This window comes from Balaenoptera acutorostrata, chromosome 19 (assembly GCF_949987535.1).
Source record: "Balaenoptera acutorostrata chromosome 19, mBalAcu1.1, whole genome shotgun sequence".
Lineage (NCBI taxonomy): Eukaryota > Metazoa > Chordata > Mammalia > Artiodactyla > Balaenopteridae > Balaenoptera > Balaenoptera acutorostrata.
Genome location: NC_080082.1, coordinates 28,297,542 through 28,311,417, shown reverse-complemented (window position 1 = coordinate 28,311,417; position 13,876 = coordinate 28,297,542).

Below are 13,876 nucleotides of genomic sequence, written 5' to 3'. Positions count from 1 at the left end.
GCCTCTGCACCAGCTGCAAATTCTTCTTTTTTTTTTTTTTTTTCGGCTGCAGCCTGCGCGGCATCTGCAATGGAAGCGCGGAGTCTCAACCACTGGACCGCCAGGGAAGACCCTGCAAATTCTAGTACTGCCCTTAGCAGTGCGCAGTAGCTCTCCTGTTCCACCCCAAGTCCAGTCCCTCCTGCTTCTGCCCATTCCCACCCCCAGGAAGGAGCTTGGAGGCAAAGTCACAGCCCCCCAACCTCTCCCCGAATACCACCCTTTCAGCAACATGAGACACCAACGGAGGCTTTGAAATGAAAATGCTTGTCCCTGTCTTTTCATCACATTCTCAGATAAGGTCAAACTCTTCATGTGCCAGAAGAGGATGGAGAGTGGGGAAATTTTATTCTCCCTCAGTCCAGAGCACCTCCCTAGGGATGCTGGGTGTTTGTGTTTTATTTTCTCTTTCAGTTACAGAGCTAAACCTTAGCTGAAGCGATTCCCCATAATTAGTGCAGAGTTTGATAGAGACTTGGAGGCCTCTGAAATCTTGGATAGAGCGATCAGGGCTCTGAGATATAATAGTAATATTATTATTATTATTATTAAAATAGCCATTGTTTATTTAATGTTTACCATGTGCCAGGCAATATACTAGGTTCTTTACGTACAAGGGCTCCCATCTTACAAATGATGAGAGTAAGGCTTTCAAAGCCTACGTGACTTGCCCAAGGTCACACAGCTTGTAAGCAGCAGAGCTGGAATATGACCTGAAGTGTTTCTCCAGGACTTCAGTCTTTTTTTTTTTTTTTAATTTTAGGGAAGGCTCTTTTATTTATTTATTTATTTATTTAATATTTATTTTTGGCTGTGTTGGGTCTTCGTTTCTGTGCGAGGGCTTCCTCTAGCTGTGGCAAGCGGGGGCCACTCTTCATCGCGGTGCGCAGGCCTCTCACTATCGTGGCCTCTCTTGTTGCGGAGCACAGGCTCCAGACGCGCAGGCTCAGTAGTTGTGGCTCACGGGCCTAGTTGCTCCGCGGCATGTGGGATCTTCCCAGACCAGGGCTCAAACCCGTGTCCCCTGCATTGGCAGGCAGATTCTCAACCACTGCGCCACCAGGGAAGCCCAGGACTTCAGTCTTAATCACTATTTCTGAAAGCGTGAGCCACAGATTGTCAAAAGTACAGACTCCCAAGCCCCACTTCAGCCCCGTTGAATTCTGACTGCAGGGGTGGGAGAGCTGGGAATCTGTACCTTCAAGACATTGCCCCTTTCCCCCTCCTCCCCTCCTCTCCCCCTCCCCCACTGCCCTGCCTTCCAAATTAGGGGATTTGGCTCCTAGCCAAAGTTTTAGAGCCCTCCGCACCAGGCCAGCCCACCCCCACTCCTCCCAGGTTTGCAGGGTCCTTTGAGTGGTAGCTACCTGCATTCTTCTCACCCTCTGCCCTTTGTTGTTATTCCCCTTTCCCTCTCCTTTGTTTTCTGTACATTCCCCAAAAGGGTGAGGCCAGGCAGAAAAACACAGACACAAATGGCTGGGAATTTCCAGCACAGGCTGAATAGGCATCTGGGAGCCAAGATATACGTGAGTGTGTGTGTGTGTGTGTGTGTGTGTGTGTGTGTGCACGCCCTGCTGCCCCTGTGCGACTAATAGCTCAGGAGACCACCTGTGCCCCATTTACTTCTTCTCAGTCATGTGCTTTCCTGGATAAATAATGTTTCAGCTGCTGGGATTAAAGTAAAGATCTAGTGCTAGGCTGGCTTTCCCCAGATGACCGCAAACTTCAACGGCCAGACCCATGCAGGATCTCATTAATCTCACCAAATCGGCTGGTGGTGGTGATGCCTCTGAACCTAGGAGAATTCCAAAGCAGGGAATGTTTTGGAAGAGATGCCCCTCTCTTACCTTCAAGGGATCTGTTGCCCCCAGAGGACAGAACAGAATTATTTATAATGAGCCTCTTGTTTTTTAGCCATACAGGAGTGTAATGTAACATGGTGATCTTCGGCTGTATGACTTTAGGCAAGTTGCTTAACCTTTCCGAGCTTTGATTTTCTCCTCTGTAGAATAGGAATAATAACAACTCTCCTTGTAGGGGAAGATGTCATAAGATAATCCTTGCTGAACACTTAGAAAAATGACGTGCCCATAGTGAGCTCTTGGTAAATTAGAATCTACGATCATGCGATAGATGTTTCCAAAGGGTTCGAAACATCCTATTTCTATTCACTTTTGTTATTGTTATTGGTTACCCAAACAAGACTATAGAATTATAGGATGTGTATAAAGAAAAGCAGTCTTCCTGGTTTTCGGTAAAGTAAAATGAAGACATTATAGTGTCAGCAAGCAGATAAAAATAATTTGTAATTTGCATAATTTTTTCCCTAAGCTAATAGATGCTCTTCAAATTGATGTAACTTTTTTAAACACTATTTTATTTATTTTATTTATTTATGGCTGTGTTGGGTCTTCGTTTCTGTGCGAGGGCTTTCTCTAGTTGTGGCAAGTGGGGGCCACTCTTCATCGCGGTGCGCGGGGCCTCTCATTATCGCGGCCTCTCTTGTTGCCGGAGCACAGGCTCCAGACGCGCATGCTCAGCAATTGTGGCTCACGGGCTCACGGGCTCAGTTGCTCCGCAGCATGCGGGATCTTCCCAGACCAGGGCTCGAACCCGTGTCCCCCGCATTGGCAGGCAGATTCTCAACCACTGCGCCACCAGGGAAGCCCAAATTGATGTAACTTTTTTCCTCTAAATTGCTTTTGAACTTGGCAAGGTCAAAACTCACGAATCCCAACTAATTAGAAGCAGACTAGCAAGACACCTGAATCTTAGACTTGGACAGAATGGGAAGTTAGTTTCAACATCAGTCTCTCTGAGTTTTTCTGGCTTGCTGCCCCTAGGCATTCAAGAGGGCTGCTCTTCTTGCCACCTTGGCGTTGGTGAGATGCCACATGACCAGTTCTGAACTGGCAGTGGGAGTAAAGTTTGTCAAACCAGATTCAAACATTTAATTATCGGTGAGAGAGCCTTCAGAACTTTTAGTTCCTTGGGTCCAGAACTTGGCAATATTCCAGAAGATGACAGGTCCATTACCCCGGGTCCCAGAGTGAGGATGACTCAGAACCTCCAGCCACAGAAAGAGCCCCAGCAGATCTATGTGGAAGAAACAAAGATTTGTGGTTTTAAACCACTGAGAGTTTGAGGCTATTTGTCATTGCAACATAACCTAGCCTATTCTGATTGATGCAGCAATCAGGAAGAAGAAATATATTACTTGGTCTAAGTAGGAGTGACTTGTCAGTAATGTGCATGATGCTGTTAAAAGGCTCGAACCATTCCCTTAACTGGGGTAAACAAGCTTTCCGTTATCAAGCTCACCTCTCTTCACTTACTCTCTTGGCAGACGGGATGAAGTTCATCCTTAGCCCACCAGCTGTCAATGGATTTATCTGGGATTCTCACTGAGTGGAGCTGGAAAGGAGAAGGGTTTTGTAGTTGCTTTGAGATACACTGATACTCGGGAGTTCTAATGACTCAGATACGCTGGTGATCACTGCAGCAGACAAGGAAGTAAATAGAGAGAAGAATATTAAAATGATTGAGCACCAGGTGTTTGCCAGATGATCTGCATTAACCAGTCTTTCACGTACCTCCTAAGCCCAGAAGCCCAACCAGGGTAACCTAGGCCTGTTGGCACAGAAATCGAGCATAGTTCTAGGGACTGACAAGTGCATGTTCTGTGTCTTTGTTTTCCTAGAGGATTTCAACTGGCCCGCTGTCTCCAGGCTCATTTCCCCTGATGCTGGTTCCCCCGTTCTCACTCCACGCCCCCACATCACCTTTGGCACACATTTTTTTTTTTTTTTTTTTACATCCTCAAGTCAACCTTCTCTCTCATACCCCTGAGCCATTGCACTGGCTGTTCTCTCTTCCTGGAATAACTTCCCCCTTCACTGTTGCCCTGGCCAACTCCTACTCATCCTTGGGTCTCAGCTTAGATGTCACTTCCTCCAAGAGGCCTTCCCTGACTTAGCTTAACGAAGGCTCCCTGCCACGGGTACTCACCTCACCTGCACCCATTATATCCCTCATGTGACCCAGCTTGTTTCATGGTGCTTCTGTAAGACCCGTGAGAGCAGGCATGTGTGTGTCTTCTTCCCTCTGTGCTCCAGTGACCACCACAGGTCCTAGAAGAAGAGAAAGAGGGGAAGGGCCAGGGCTCACAGTTGTCTGTGTCCATTGGCCCTCTCTGACCTGGTGCCTGTGCCACACCCCTTTCTGATTTATTCAAAGCCCGCCCATTCATGGCGGGGAGGTGCATTTCAAGGCATTTCCTGGTGAAAATATTTAACTGCCTCAAAGGGATGTCAGAGACTGAAAGTGGCCTTCTGTGAAGATGTGTTCAAGTCACCCCGGAAACTCTCTGACCCTCTGGCTTCTTATCCTGGTCAAGAAATTGCTCCTCAGGCCCAGCGAGGACCCCTGGGAAGCCTGGACTGGGTCAAGGCTCTGACTGTCACCCAAACCCACAGAGGGGTGAGCAGGTGGAGGGGGTACCTAGCATCCCTGGGATCTCAGGAGTCTCAGCGTGGGTGCTTCTGCCTGCCTGGCCATTTTCCCGGGTCTTCCCTTCTCCTTCCCACCCCCGGTTCACCGTCCCTATGCGGCCTGTTTCCTCGTTTTTATATATCATCATGACTGCCATCGACGTGATGGAGTTGAAGTCCCATCTGTGTGAGCACTGAGTGGCCAGGTACGTAGGCCCGGGTCCTCTTTCCAGGGTGCCAGGAGCAGTGGGGCTCCTGGGCGGGATGGGGAGCAGGGGAAGGAGGAGGCGTCATTCATTTATCGCCAGAGACGCCGGTGAACAGGACACTGGCCTCGTCCTCCTCGGGGGCTTCACTGTCCCTGTCACAAGCCACTGCGTGCCTTCGAATGAATTTTCTCATTTAATCCCTTCCTCAGGTTTCAGATGATGTCCTACTAATAGGAGCCCCATTTTCTAGATGGAAGTGCTGAGGCACAGACCGATTAAGGGAACTTACCTTGACGAACAGCAGGCAGTCCAACTCCAGAGATCCCACTCTACTTTTTGTAAATTGTAGTATAGTTATTGTATGCAACAGCGTACAATGTAAAAAGAAAGAAATACATGGATACCTGTCAACACACATGACTCTCAAGTTCAACACTACAAGATGTGAAAGTACAGATACAGTATGACAGTGTTAATATGAAGCGTAAAAACATGCATAAACAGTGCTATATATTGTTTAGGGACATACACGTATTAGTAAAATATGAAGAAATGCATGGGACTAATGGATGCCCAATTCAGGTTTCTCTAATGCATAGCGGGATGGAAAAGGAGAGGCACACGGGGCCACCGTGAGCAGTAATATTGACTCTTACCTGGTGGCGGGTTCATGGGTATGGTTAATGGTGCTGGTGTCCCGCCCGGAGCCCCACTCCCTTTGGCTGCTTTTGCTTCTAACTCTCACTTTAGAGCCCCCGCGGGGCCAGGCAGAAGCTCCCTGGGGGGCTGTGCCTGATGTCACACCTTCTCTGCCCTCATTCCCATCTCCCCTGAGAGCACATCCTTAATGAGCCCAACCTCAGACATCGGAGAGAGCCAGTCACCCTGCTCCCCAGCCTGTACCCCACAGGGAGGGCAGGGATGAGGGGGAGCTGGCTGGGGGAGGAGAGGTCAGACAGTCTAAGAAAAACTTCAAGGAGTAGATGGTACAGATACCCAGCTCCCTAAGGACATCTATACACTCAATGTGATCCCAATAAAAATACCAAATTATTTTTGGAGTTAGTTTAGATAGTTTTAGTTTCATCTGAAAAAAAAAAAAATGAGTCTGGAGAGTTGATGGGACGGAGGCAAGGCAGGAAGGAGGGAGATGCTGAAGCAAGTGGGGTTGAGGGGAAAGCCCCGCGTGTGGTAGGACAAGCCACAACCCACGTGGCTGGGCCCGGACGGTTGCTGAGGCGCCGGCTTCTCTCTGGAAAGGGAACAGGGCCTTAGCCTCCTCTGGGGGCTCATACGTCCCAGGTCTGGACCCTGCTCAGGAGTGGCCACGCCCCCTCTGCACCCTCAGCCCTCACTGAGGGAGCCATGATCCACGCAGGACTGTGCCACGTGTCGAATGGCCCAACGCCGCTGCTCTTGTCCCTGTTGGCTTGTCTGCAGTGACTCAGATTGGACAGGAAGGCAGGGAAACCCCTAGACTTTCAAAGAGACCAGATCCACCAGGCTCCTTAGAAAGGGTGCCATGTTCTCCTTCCAGGATGCTGGGCTCTGAGCGCTGACCCTGGTGCTGAACAAACCTTTCTTGGGAGCACGAGGGTCAGATTGGATAGGAAGGACCCCACCCCCACCCCCACCCCCCCCAGGCAGGCTGCCAGGCTCGGAGCAGGCTGCAGCAGACCTCTGACATCCGAACGAAAGATCCGTCATTGCTCCCTGAGGGCTGAGTGCCTTGAACCGGTCACTCGGCAGCACAGCCTGGAATTGTCCCAGTGCTGTCAAGAGACCAAAGACCTGCCTGTGAAATAATTTGGAAACTGGGACAAATGCTCCCCAGAAAGAGAGAGTTGGACTCTAGCAGTGAATAAGAGGAATTGTTTTACAGGGCTGGAGCAGGAGCCCAGATGGAGTGCTAAAGCCTAGGCACGAGAGAGAGTGAGACAAGTCCATCACCGGTAAGAGTGAGACTGCATGAGAAGTGCTTCTGTACTCTGCCCCCGGAACAATATCAGCCATTATTCATCCACTCACTGAATTCTACCAGTATGTAGAATATAGCCCACTATGTGCCGGGGGATATGCTTCACTGAAAGGCCTTTGTCCCGTGGAACTTACATTCCAGTGGGAATGGGGGTAGGGGGATACGGGTAGGAGACAGGCAATGAACAGCAGGCAGAATAAGTAAGTCAGTGGTATAGTATGTTTGAGGGTGGTAAGTATTACAGCAAAAAGAAAAAGAAAAAATAGAGCAGAGGAAGAGGTGGGGGTGGGTTGCAGTTTTAAATAGGGTAGACCTCACTGAAAAGTGACATTTAAGTAAAATTTGAAGGAGGTGAAGGAGCGAGGCACACAGGTATCCAGGGGAAGAACATGCCAAAGTTAGCAGGGTAGGGATGGGTGCAGAGCACGCAGGGCCTTGTAGCTGCCGTGGGGTCCTTGGTTTTTCCTCTGAGTGCGATGGAAAGCCATGGAGATGCTCTGATCAGAGGACACTCACGTTCCCTGTGGCAGCTGTGCTGACAATAGACTGTAGGGAGCAAGGATGGAGGTGGGGAGACGGCCAGGAGGCAGTGTAGGAATCCAGGGGAGAGATGATAGGCTCTGGATGGATTCTGGAGTCAGAGCCAGGCGATCACCGGACAGATGGGAAGTGGGGGGTGAGAGAAAGAGGCGTCAAGGATGGCACCCAGGTTTCTGGCCAAGTAACCGGACGGAAGGAGCTGGCAAAGAACAGAGGAGGAGCAGGTGTGGGAGTGAACGGGAATGGGGAATTCAGTTTTGGACTTGGTGGTTTGCGACATCTGTTTGACACGTTGAGTAGGCAGCTGATATACAAGTCTGGAGTTGGCGGGAGGAATTTGGGAGTCATTGGCATAGAGATGATATTTAAAGTCAGGTACACGTACTATTTGCCAGATATAGGCGCTAAGGCAGTTGATGTGAACTCAAACCTTCTAATGCAGTTACTATTATTATTTTCATTTTATAGATGTGGAACCTAGGCTCAGAGGGAAATGACTTGCCTGAAATCCCCCAACTTGCCGATGGCAGAGCTAAATTCAAACCCGGGTTACCTGACTGTGAGTCTTTGTTCCCAGCCCCTCGGCTCCACAGTGACCCCCTTGCTTAATCCGTTATGGCATGCCATATATGAGAAATGGGTAGAATTTGGTTTGCGGAGAAGGGGATGGGTAATCTAGAAAAGCAGAGGACAGGAGCCGCAAACCCAGGCACAGAGTATAAGGTGAACCCTGGGGATCCGTGAGATGAGACTGACTAGGGAGGGATGGATCAGATTGACAGTAGGGCTTAAAGACTGGCCTGAAGAGTTTCTAGTGGAGGCAGAAGGAAGCAGGGAGCCATCGATGGTTCTTGAGGGGGGCAGTATGTCGTCAGAGCAGCCCTTGAGAAAGACCTATCAGACATAAGCATGCAGGTGGGTGGCGTCTAGAGGACCAGAGAGGAGGAAATAGGATTGGAAATTGTTGATACAGTCTGGGTGTGAAGGATTCATGTTGAGCCAGTGGGAATGAGAGGAAGTGAGAAAGCTGAGCGTTGCCTGACGACATCGCTGAGCAGAGTCTGTGCCTGATGCAATGTGGGGGCTGGAGGCGAGGAATGAGTCAAGGGCAAAGTTTCAGACCAGTGAGGCAGATGGGGAGGTAGGGAATGATACTGGCTTGAACAGAAAAGAGGGAAGTTGGTGGAAAGGGAACTTGGTTCTGCCTTTCTGGTTCTTGAGGCTGAGTGAACCGTGAGTGGACAGCTTTCTTCCTCTCTGGGGCTCACAGTCAGTGTGGGTGACAGACGTGCACAGAGCCGGCTAGATCGCAAGGCAGAGAGAGCTAAGGCAGCTGAGAGTGCCGGCAAGAGGAGGCCAGAGGATGGGGTGGAGTCCAGGGGTGTGTGTTTGATCTGTCACAGGCAGAGGCTGGGGACAGAGATTTAGGAAGCATCCATCCCAAGATCAAAGGCCTGAGTGGAGACATCAGGGAGGGAGAAAGGGTTGCTTGAGGTGAAAACACACCCTAGGACAGAGCCCCGGGCATGCTTCTGCCACAGGCTAGCTCTGTACCCTTGGAACAGTTTCTTTTTCTTTTTTTTTTTTAATTAATTAATTTCTTTTAACATCTTTATTGGAGTATAATTGCTTTACAATGGTGTGTTAGTTTCTGCTGTATAACAAAGTGAATCAGCTATACATAAACATATATCCCCATATCTCCTCCCTCTTGCGTCTCCCTCCCACCCTCCCTATCCCACCCCTCTAGGTGGACACAAAGCACTGAGCTGATCTCCCTGTGCTATGCAGCTGCTTCCCACTAGCTCTCTACTTTACATTTGGTAGTGTAGATATGTCCATGCCAATGCCACTTCTCACTTCGTCCCAGTTTACCCTTCCCCGCCCCCCCATGTCCTCAAGTTCATTCTCTATGTCTGCGTCTTTATTCCTGTACTGCCCCTAGGTTCTTCAGAACCATTTTTTTTTTTTGTAGATTCTATATATATATTTGTTAGCATACGGTATTTGATTTTCTCTTTCTGAAGTGGACCAGTTTCTTAACCACCGTGGTTGGCCCCCAGTTTCCTCATCTGTAAAATGTAGATAATAATAGCTCTTACCTCCTAGGGCTGTTGTGAGGACAAAGTAAACCCATCCATGCATCCATGCATCCACTCACCCATAAACATAACTGCTAAGAATCTCGCCCAACCTGGGGTGAGAGCTCAGGGATGTTACTGAGGAGAGGAGCCCACAAAGAGCTCAGGCAGGAGCCATGTGTCGAATCCCATGGGGAGGAATGTCAAGAAGGGAAGCGGGTTCTCGGTGATGACAAGGAGACTCATCAAACCAGCTGGGGACGAAGAACTTTACATATATCATCTCAGTTCATTTTCCCAGCAATACCATGAGGGACAGTCTACCAACATGTCCATTTTACAGATGGGGACAGTGAGGTTCATAGTCTTGTTCTTGGGTCACACAACCAGGGACAGATAGATGAAGGACTGGGGCTGTAGGTAATGCTTTCAGAGCACCTGCTGGTAACCACTGCCCCACACTGCCCTCTGTGAGGGGATGGGAAGTTCAAGGAGTGGCCATGGAGGGGGTGATGTTGAGAGGCCTAGAGAGAGTCACTTCCCCAGAGTGTCAGTGCCAGAAGCCACAGTCTAAGAATTAAATCACACGTGGGTCGAGAGGAAATTGGTAGTGGGAGATGTAGACCACACATAGGAGAAGTTTGGTCCTGAATAAAAGGGGAACTAGGAGGACAGTGTGCTGGGGGTTAGGAGAGAGGGGAGTTGGGGGCAAGGAGAGGTTTTATGGAAGCGGAGAAATGGGATCATGTCATCAGCAGAGGGGAAGGGGACCGTGGGGTGGGAGATTGTGAGGAGCCAGGAGGTGGGAGTGTAATGGGATGAAGAAGGACCTTCTGGAACGAAGAAGGGATGAGATCAAAGCCACAGTTGAATCAATTTAGGTTTGGCAAGAGGCAGGAAATGGCCACAACCCACAAGGAAGCTGTGAACTAGATGGAAAAAGAGTCAAAGAGTGCCTTGGTTGGGTTCCTCCACCTCATCCATGACAGAAGGATTCAGGTGTATCTCATGAACCGGTGGGACACACTAGATCAAAAATCACTTGTCCTTGGGACTTCCCTGGTGGTGCAGTGGTTAAGAATCCACCTGCCAATGCAGGAGACACGGGTTCAAGCCCTGGTCCGGGAAGATCCCACATGCCACGGAGCAACTAAGCCCGTGCGCCACAACTACTGAGCCTGCGCTCTACAGCCCGCGAGCCACAACTACTGAAGCCCATGTGCCTAGAGCCCGTGCTCCGCAACAAGAGAAGCCACCGCAATGAGAAGCCCGCACACCGCAATGAGAAGCCCGCGCACCACAACGAAGAGTAGCCCCCGCTCGCTGCAACTAGAGAAAAAAGCCCACACGCAGTGACAGAGACCCAACACAGCCAAAAAAAAATTAAAAAAGTCACTTGTTCTGGGGTGAAGGAACCACTAGATAGAATGGAAGCTGGGCCCAAGCTGTACTTCAGAAATGTGTAAGTGTCCATCCATCCATCCATCCACACATCCATGCGTCAATTCACCCATCCATGCATCCACTCACCCAGCCATACATCCATCCATCCATCCCTCATTCGTCCATCCATTCACCCATCCATCCAACCACCCACCTCTTCATTCATTCAATAAACATATTTTATGGAGTACTTACTGGGTGCTAGTCCTGGAGGTACAAGCTGAAAGAAGCCCCATAGCACAGGGAGATCAGCTCGGTGCTTTGTGACCACCTAGAGGGGTGGGATAGGGAGTGTGGGAGGGAGATGAAAGAGGGAGGGGATATGGGGATATATGTACACATATAGCTGATTCACTTTATTATACAGCAGAAACTAACACAACAATGTAAAGCAATTATACTCCAATAAAGATGTTAAAAAAAAAGGGACAGGCTGGGGGCAGAAAACCCTCCTGGGCTGTGGCTTGAGGAGTGGGTGGAGTTAGGGGTCTCTGGCAGGCGATGTGACCTTAAGAGAAGCAGACAAATTGTCCTCCACTAAGGGAGGACCCCATGTTTCTCAGACCTACAGTCTTGGTGGGGCCTCCTGAGTCCCCCTACAGGAAATGAAACTGAGGCCCAGAGAGGGCCTGTGAGCTTCCTGAGGTCACACAGCAAGGACACAACAGAGCATCCCACCCACAGGGTGGTTCTACCATGGACAGGAGGACTCCCCCAACCAGGAACTGAAGCAGCCCAGCCTGGGGGAGGTGGCCCTGGGGGAGGAGGAAGAGCACGTGACATCCTCTTATGATCTAGTCCAGCGTCGTGGTTTCCTTTCACAGGTGAGCCGTGAGGGCTGATGAGGTTATAGTCTGAGCACTGTTCCTGGTAGAGTTGGGTTTCAACAAACAGTGCCTGATTTTAAACTACCCTACAAAGCTGAAGTAATCAAAAGAGTATGGTACTGCACAAAAACACATAGATCAATAGAACAGAATAGAGAGCCCAGAAATAAGCCCACACTTATATGGGCAATTAATCTGCAACAAAGGAGGTAAGAATACACAATGAGGAGAAGACAGCCTCTTCAATAAATGGTGTTGGGAAAGCTGAATGACTACGTGCAAAAAAATCAAACTGGACTACTTTCTCACACCCTATACAAAAATAAGCTCAAAATGGATTAAAGACTTAAATGTAAGACTTAAAACCATAAAGCTCCTAGGAGAGAACATAGGCTCAGTTCATGCTCTCATGAACTGAGAAATAACCAGTATTGGCATATAACCTGTACTTTTTATCTGTGTGCATAGATTACATTTTTAATGTACAGTTTTATAAAATATACCATATATGCTGTTTAAAAAAAATAAAAAAGAGAACATAGGTAGTACACTCTTTGACTTTGGTCTCAGTAATATTTTTTTTGGATAGGTCTCCTCAGGCAAGGGAAACAAAATCAAAAATAAACAAATGGAACTACAACAAACTGAAAAGTTTTGGCACAGCAAAGGAAACTTATCAACAAAACAAAAAGGCAGCCTACTGAATGGGAGATTATATTTTCAAATGATATATCTGATAAGGGGTTAACACCCAAAATATACAAAGAACTCATACAACTCAACATCAAACAAACAAACAAACAAACAAAAACCAACCTGATTAAAAAATGGGTAGAGGAACTGAATAGACATTTTTCCAAAGGAGACATACAAATGGCCAACCGGCACATGAAAACGATGCTCATCGTCACTAATCATCAGGGAAATACAAATCAAAACCACATGAGCTATCACCTCACACCTCAGAACGATTATAATCAACAAGACAACAAGTAACAAGTGTTGGTGAGGGTGTGGAGGAAAGGGAACCCTTGTGCACTGTTGGTGGGAATGTAAGTTGGTGCAGCTACTGTGGAAAACATTATGGAGGTTCTCCAAATAATTAAAAATAAAACTACCATGGAATCCAACAATTCTACTCCTGGGTATTTATCTAAAGAAAACAAAAACACTAATTTGAAAAGATATATGCACCCCTATGTTTATTGCAGCATTATTCATAACAGTCAAGATATGGAAGCAACCTAAGTGCCCATCAATAGATGAATGGATAAGGAAGATGTGGTATATATATACATATAAAAAAGAATGAAATAAAAAAGAATGAAATCTTGCCATTTGTGACAACATGGATGGACCTAGAAGGTATTATACCAAGTGAAATAAATCAGATAGCGAAAGACAAATACCATATGATTTCACTCACATGTGGAATCCAAAAAACAAATGAACAAACATAATAAAACAGAAACAGACTCATAGACACAGAGAACAAACAGGTGAATGCTAGAGGGGAGAGGCGCAGGGGGATGAGTGAAATAGGTGAGGGAGATTAAGAGGTACAAACTTCCAGTTTGCAAAATAAATGAGTCACTGGGATGAAATGTGCAGCATAGGGAATATAGTCAATAGTATTGTAATAACTTTGGTGATTTTGTAATGTATAGAAATATTGAAACGCTATGTTGTACTATTGGAACTAACATAGTGTTATAGGTCAATTATACTTCAATTAGAAACAAAAACAAAACAAAACAAAAACAACAGCACCTGCTGTTGTTTTCATCACTGGTAATGAAATGGTAATAATGGCTCAGTGATTAACACAGAGCTGACCCTGAGAGGGTCAGATGCACCAGACACCCTGTTGCAGGGGTGGGTGGGTGTCATTCTGAGCTGCCTCTGGTTGCTCAGGGACGGGGTGGAGTCAGGCCTAGACCCCACGTGTCAGAATCAAAGTCCAGGGTGGCCCTGGTGAGATGCAGCCTGTGGAGGTGGGCATGGGACTCTCCTTCTAGCTAAGGGACTCCCATAATCTGGTTCGGGGGAGCCCTGAGCAGACTGTTGGCCATTTTCTCTGGTGGCCAGGAGACTGACCTGATGCAGGGATGCTGTAGCCCATGGGGTTCGTGGAAATTCTGCTCAGGGCCTGGCTGGGACTGGACCCTGACCACATGCCCAGTGCAGACTTGGCTCTGCTAGGAGCCAGAGGGAACTTGGCTTCCCAATCTCTACAGATTGGGACTACATGGTGATTCAAACCTGC